Here is a 7,847-nt window from a genome sequence, read left to right on the forward strand (position 1 = left end):
AGCTGCAAGCATTCAACTCCAACCCATGAGAGCAGCCACGTGGGTTACATTCTGCAAAGCCATATGAGTGGGGCTGCCTAAGGCCTTGGAAGTCCATCCCTCACGTCAGGATATGGAACATGGGGTCAAGGATTATATGAAATCTTTAAGAGATTTAATGCCTGCCCTGCTGGATTTCAGGCTTGTGTGGGACCTATTGTCCCTTTTGTTTGGCCGATTTCTCGCTTTTGGAATGTGAATGTTTACCCAATGCCTGTGCCACCATTGTATCTTGGAAGTAAATAACTTTTTTTTTTTTTTTTAAATCTCACAGGCTCATTGAAAGTAACTCATCTCCAGGTGAAACTCTGGACTTGAGAACTGAGACTTCTGAGTTAGTGCTGGAACAAATTAAGACTATGAGGGACAATTGAGAAAGGACTATTGTATTTTGCAGTGTGAGAAAAACATGAGGTTTGGGGGGCCAGGAGCGCAGCGGTATGTTTTGGATGTCTGTCCCCTCTAAATGTGTCTGTCCCCTCTAAATGTAATCTCCACTGTTGGAGGTGAGGCCTGATGGGAGGTATTTTTTTAAAAAAATTATTCTTTTTTTTATTTGCAGTAACGGACAAAACATATTTTACTGAATAAATTTCTTCCCCTCCCCTCCTTTCTCCTCCCCTCCCCTTCCCTCCCCTTCCCTCTCCTTCCCTCTCTTCCCCTTTCGATGGGAGGTGTTTGAATCATGTGGCAGCTCCATCATCTTCTTGGTGATAAGTTCTTGCTCTGAATTTATACAAGATCGTGTTTAAAAATGTGTGGAAGCTTCCCCCTCTATCTCTTGTTCCCTCTCTCACTATGATATGCCAGGCCTTTCACCTTCCACCATGATTGTATGCTTCCTGGGATCTCCCCATGCAGATGCCAGCAGCATGCTTCTTGTATAGTGTATCAGTTAGTCTTCATGCTGCTGATAAAGACATACCCAAAACTGGGTACAAAAAGAGGTTTAATTGGACTTACAGTTCCACATAGCCGGGGAGGCCTCAGAATCATGGTGGGAGGTGAAAGTCACTTTTTTTTTTGTACTTTAGGTTCTGGGGTACATGTACAGATCATGCAGGATTATTGCATAGATACATACATGGCAATGTGGTTTTCTGCCTCCATCCCCTGTCACCAATGTCTGGCATTTCTCCCCATGTTGTCCCTCCCCAACCTCTCCACCCCCTGCTGTCCCTCCCCTAGCCCTCTCCAACAGACCTCAGTGTGTGATGTTCCCCTCCCTGTGTCCATGTGTTCTCATTGTTCAACACCTGGAAAGACACTTTTTTTCCCCCCATTTATTTATTTTATTGCATTTTAGGTTTTGGGTTACATGTGAAGAACATGCAAGATTGTTGCATAGGTACACACGTGGCAGTGTGATTTGCTGCCTTCCTCCCCATCACCTACATCTGGCATCTCTCCCCTTGCTATCTCTCCCCAGCTCCCCACCCCCCACCGTCCCTCCCCTATTTCCCCCCAACTGACCCCAGTGTGTAGTGCTCCCCTCCCTGTGTCCATGTGTTCTCATTGTTCAACACCCGCCTATGAGTGAGAACGTGCGGTGTTTGATCTTCTGCTCTTCTGTCAGTTTGCTGAGAATGATGGTCCCCAGGTTCATCCATGGAAAGACACTTTTTATATGGCGACAGAAAGAGGAAAATGAGGAAGAAGCAAAAGCAGAAACCCCTGATAAACCCATCAGATCTCATGAGACTCATTCACTACAACAAGAACATCCCAGGAAAGTCCCACTCTCATAATTTCATCACCCCCACCGGGTTCCTCCCATGACAAGTGGGAATTGTGGGAGTTACAATTCAAGATGAGATTTGGGTGGGGACACAGTCAAACCGTATCATACAGCCTGCAGATCTGTGAACCAAAATAAATCACTTTTTTCTTTGTAAATTACTCAGTCTCAGATATTCCTTTACAGAGATGGAAACATATTGACACATATATCTATAGGAAATCATCTTTTTCTGATAAATGCAATCAATATAATTGGAAGGAATGACTGTTACACCAGATATGCAGATGTCAATGTAAGGACACAAGAAACATTAAAAGATTGTTTTAAATGGCACCTCTAAAAAAACACAATAATTCTCCATCAACAAATTTCAACAAAAAGAAATGTATGAAATTGCAGAAGAAGAAATCAGAATAATGATATTAATGAAGCTCAATGATATACAAGAGAACACCAGTAATACAAACAAAAAATATTTATGATCAAAATGAGAAATGCAATAAAGAGATAGATATCATTAAGAAATAACCAAACGGAAACACTGGAACTGAAAAAAAAACAACAAATGAAATTAAAAATACAATGGAGTCCTTCACCAGATCAAGGAAAAAAATAATAATTTCAGAACTTGAAAACAGGTCTTTTGAAATAACTCAGTCAAATAAAGAAACTAAAAGAATAAAAAAGAAAGAAGAAAGCCTATTTTACAGATGAAACACAATAAAGCAAAAAAGAATTCCAAATTTGGGTGTCCCAGAAGGAGAAGAGGTGGGCAAAGGCATAGAAAACCTATTTAATAAAATAATAACTGAACACTTACCAAGTATTGCAAGAGATATAGACATTCAGATACAGGAAGCTCAAAGATCCCCAAATACATTCAACACAAATATTTCTTCAAGACACATTGTAGTCAAGCTGTTAAAGACACTGTGAATTCTAAAACAGCAAAATAAGTGTCAAGTCCCCAAACTGACATTGGATTTTGTTGCAGAAATCTTGCAGGTCAAGAGAGAATAGGATCATATATTTAAAGTGTTGAAAGAAAAACTACCATCCAAGAAGACTAGATCTAGCAAAACTATCCTTCAAAAAAAAAGTGAAATAAATTATCCCCTAGGCAAGCAAAAACTGAGGGCATTCATTATCACTACACTGGCCCTATAAAAAAATGGTTAAGAAATTTCTACACCTGGCTGTGAACAGGTGATACAGACCATCATGAAAACACACAAGTATGAAACTCATTGTAGAGCAGACACACAAATGAGAACAAGAAAGGAGTCAAACAATAGCACTATGGAAAACCACCAACAGCAATAATAAACAATAAGAAAGAGAGAAAGGATCAAAGCATATACAAGAAACCATAAAACAATTAACAAAGAACAGAAATAATTCATCTATCAACAATAACCTGAATGTAAACACATTAAAATCCCAATTAAAAAATATAGACTTGCTAAATGGATGTCTTGCTAAAACATGACCCAACTAGATGATTCCTATAAGAAACTCATCTCACCTGTAGAGACACATGTAGACTGAAAGTAAAGAGGAAAAACAATATTCCATGCAAACGGAAACCAAAGTGAGCAAGAGTATTTATACTTATATCAGGTAAAACGGACATTAAGTCAAAAACAGTAAAAGAAGACAATGAAGGCCATTATATAATCATAGAGGGATCAATTCAGCAAGAGGATATATAACAATCATAAATATGTATACACTCAACATTCAAGCACATGGGTATATAGCAAATATTATCTCTAAAGGAAGAGATAGACTATAATACAATAAAGATTGGGGACTTCAACAACTCATGCTTAGCAACAGAAGATCATTTAGAGAGAAAATTAACAGGGCTGGGCTCGGTGGCTCATGCCTGTAATCCCAGCACTTGGGAAGGCAGAGGTGGGCAGATCACCCGAGGTCGGGAGTTCGAGACCAGCCTGACCAACATGGAGAAACCTGTCTCTACTAAAAATTCAAAATTAGCCAGGTGTGGTGGCGCATGTTTGTAATCCCAGCTACTCGGGAGGCTGAGGCAGGAGAATCGCTTGAACCCGAGAGGCAGATGTTACGATAAGCCGACCAAGATCGCTCCATTGCACTCCAGCTTAGGCAATAAGAGCAAAACTTCATCTAAAAAAAAAAAAGAGGTAGAAAATCAACAAAGAAACATTGAAATTAGTGTGCACTTTAGACCAAATGGACCTAACAAATAATTACAGAGCATCTTATTCAAAAGCTGAAGAATAAACACTTAGCATATAAAACATTCTCTATAGTAGGTCATATGTTAGGTCACAAAACAAGTTTTAAGAAATTAAAATAATAAAATTGCATCAAGTGTCTTATCAGACAAAAATGGATCAAAGCCAGAAATCGGTATCAAAAGAAACTTTAGAAACTGCACAAGGCACAATGTGCATGCCTGCCAGTGCTCTGCACCTTCACTCCTGCCAGGGCCAGGCCAGGAAAAGGAGAGGAAGGCCTCTGATATGGGTCAGTATTGATGCAATCACTGCAGGAGCCCTGACTCCAGAGCATGTTTAAGCTCATTCCTCTCCAGCTTCTCTGAAGTTGGGTGCTGTTTCTCCAGGGACATTGAGCCCGACCAGAGTAGTCTCTGGTCCAGCAGCCACATCCTCAGCTCAGTATCCTGGAAGTTTTCATTTGAGATACCTAATGATGTACCTCTGCCTGCAGACTGGGAGATGGCAAAGACATCTTCTGGTCGAGATACTTCTGAAATCATATTGATCAGACAAGAACATGGCAGGATCCCAGGAAGGTCATCCTCTCTCAGATAAATGTTACAGCCCTCACCAGTTCACCAGTGCAGCAGAATATGATAAACTCAGCCTCAGATCCTCTTCCTGATGGATGGGAACAAGCCATGACTCAGGATGGAAAAATTACTATATAAACCATAAGAACAAGACCACCTCTTGCCTAGACCCAAGGCTTGACCCTCATTTTGGTAAAGCCATGAACCAGAGAATCAGAGTACTCTAGTGAAACAGCCAGCACCCCTGTCTCTCCAGAGCCCACAAGGAGGCGTCATGGGTAGTGGCAACTTCAACCAGCAGCAACAGATTCCACTGCAGCAACTGAAGATGGAGAAAGAGAAACTGCAACTGGAACAGCAAGAACTGCTCTGGCAGGAGTTAGTTCTCTGTAGCCAGTTACCAACACTGGAGCATAATGGTGGAACTCTGAATCCAGAATCTTCCCCTGAGATGTCTTAGGAATTGAGAACAATGACTACCAATATCTCAGATCCCTTTCTTAATAGTGGTGCCTATCACTGTCAAAATGAGAGTACAGACAGTAGACTAAGCATGAGCAGCTACAGTGTCCCTGACACCCCCGATGACTTCCTGAACAACGTGGATAAGATGGATACAGGTGATACTATCCAACAAAGAACTCTGCTCTCACAGAAGAACCATTTCCCAGACTACCTTGAAGTCATTCCTGGGACAAATGTGGACCTTGGAACACTGGAAAGAGATGGAATGAACATAGGAGAGGAGTTGATGCCACGTCTGCAGGAAGCTTTATGGTCTGACATCCTTAATGACATGGAATCTGTTTTGGCTGCCACCAAGCTAGATAAAGAAAGCTTTCTTAGATAGTGATACAGACCTAAAATAGACTGAATTCTAAATCTGTGAAGGATCTAAGGAAATAAGACATATAAGCCTGATATTTCCAAGTAAGCCAGTTGCAGTTTTCTGGTTAATACAGAAAAAGTTGAACAAATGTCCAGCAAGACTCTTTCATACGCTATTTTGCTCTTCCTTGTCTATTGCAGCTGTTAATATATTGTTGACCTCTTTCACAGTTGGTTCTAAAGGAATCAAAAACAAACAAAAAAATTGTTTCTTTTGATATTGTAACTACTGTTCATTTGGGGGGTTGGGGAAAGTGAGCCTGTTAGGATGATGGATGCCATTCTTTTTGCCCAGTTAAATGTTCGCCAATTTGCCAAGCGTGGTGACTCATGTCTGCAATCTCAGCAGTTTGGGAGGCCGAGGAGGGCGGATCACCTGAGGTCAGGAGATTGAGACCCATTTGGCCAACATGGTGAAAACTTGTCACTATTAAAATACAAAAATTAGCTGGGCCTGGTGATGGGCACCTGTAATTCCAGCTACTGGGGAGGCTGAGGCAGGACAATCACTTGAACCTGGGAGGCAGAGGTTGCAGTGAGCTGAGATCACGCCCACTGCACTCCAGCCTGGGCAACAGAGCCAGATTCTGTTTCAACAACAACAACAAAAGTTTCACCGATCATTTTAAGTAAATACTCAGAATTAGAAATCAAATGTTTCATGTCAGTTTGTTCAAAAATTGTTTCTTCAGCTGCCTTTGGTCAGTGGAAAAACATGACTTACTGGTCTAACAAGCTAAAATGTTAAAACTGATATTCAGTACTTAATGCTGATTTGAAGAGATAACTGAAACCAAGACTGAAGACTGTTTTTCTTTCAGTATTTTCTTTTCCTTCTAGTATTATTGTTAGTCACATAGTGGCCTAAAATAAAAGGAGTGAACTTCTTTAATTTTAGAAGCTCATAGGCATGAGACGATTTCCATAGAAATATATTAATTATTGCCACATAGTCTAGTATATAGGTTTTGGTGAGTAATTTTGTGGGTGCATGTTTTGTTTTGCTTCATTGGTTTTTTTTTTTTTTTTTTGGTTGTTAGTTTTGTTGAAACCTATGCAAACGATCATATTAGCATATCTATCTATTCATAGTTGTAGCTCAGAACAGTTATTGTAGTTGTTTTGGTAAAATCTTCATTTCCTGTCTTTTTACCATCTTATTTAAATAGTGATCATATGCTCTCTCTTACACACACACACACACACACACACACACACACACAATGTTTATAATAGTATGATAGTGGAATGTATCTTTTCTTTTTTTAGGTTTCCCTACTTTTCAATTAATTTTTTAAATGGTACCTTTGTATGCATTCAGAATAAATGATCAGTAGTTTATATTTCACTCATAGTTTAAATCTGGTTAGGGCAGTCTACAGATGTTAGAAATGATTTCGGGTTCTAGAAAGGGATATTACTATGGATAGTGCCTAGGGGAGTACTGTATGCCATCTGGGCTCACGATAGATTATATCTGATAAATTAGAAAGGTGCAAACAAGAAATAGCTTTATTTTCCCCCCTTGGACTCTATTGGACTAATTTTTAAGTCTTGGTGGAAAAATCACTGAGTAGGTTCATAATGTGCATGACAGAAGTAAGATTTGTAGTTGTTTACCTTCATTTAGCTTTGGAAGTTTACCTTTGCCTTGGTTTTGGAAGTAAATTCTAGTTTGTAGTTCTCATTTGCAATGAACACATTAAAGACCAGGTTGAAATATTGCCTTCAAGATTGTGCTTACGTATAAGACTTGCTCCTACTTCTGTATGCTTAAAATTGACTCTGGATAGAATAGCATAACGTCATGATATAGCTGGAAAAGTGATCAGACTAATAAATATATATTGATAGATGAATTAAGCAAAGAAATAGAGATAATGATGATTATACCTTTATTTTTACAGAAAGATGTATAACTAGAGTACGTGTCTATAGGAGTAATAATGGTTTCCAAAGAATATTTTTAAGGGGAAAAAATGAGCATCAATTAACTCTGCAATATAAGCTATGAAGTAATAGTTGGTTGTAAATTAAAGTGGCACCAGCTAGCACCTCTATAATTTAAGAGTCTTTCAATGTTTCTAAATAAGCCTTTATTTTTAAGGGTTTATAACAGACATAAAATCTCTTTTCCTGGCAAAATCTGCTATGAAAAGCCTCAGCTTGAAAAGATAAATTTTTTTTCCCAATTACAAAAATCTAAGTATTTTGGCCCTTCAATTTGAAGGAGTGCAAAAATTGGAAGTCAGAAGTTTTAAGTACTTTCAGTGCTACAAAAATATGCAATCATTGTGTTGTATATAATAATTCATAGCTCGATCACCTGTAATAATTTATTCTAAGGTTTTTATTGAGGAAATAGAAGAAAAATTAAACCTT

General features: G+C 39.0%; 1 pseudogene; it reads left to right on the top strand.

The window, feature by feature from the left end:
* Positions 1 to 4,306: 4,306 nt before the first annotated feature.
* Positions 4,307 to 5,427, top strand: LOC108294868 (annotated as a pseudogene).
* The last annotated feature ends 2,420 nt before the right edge of the window (positions 5,428 to 7,847 follow it).

The sequence above is a fragment of the Cebus imitator genome, unplaced genomic scaffold (genome assembly GCF_001604975.1).
Source record: "Cebus imitator isolate Cc_AM_T3 unplaced genomic scaffold, Cebus_imitator-1.0 Scaffold608, whole genome shotgun sequence".
In the NCBI taxonomy this organism is placed as follows: Eukaryota; Metazoa; Chordata; class Mammalia; order Primates; family Cebidae; genus Cebus; species Cebus imitator.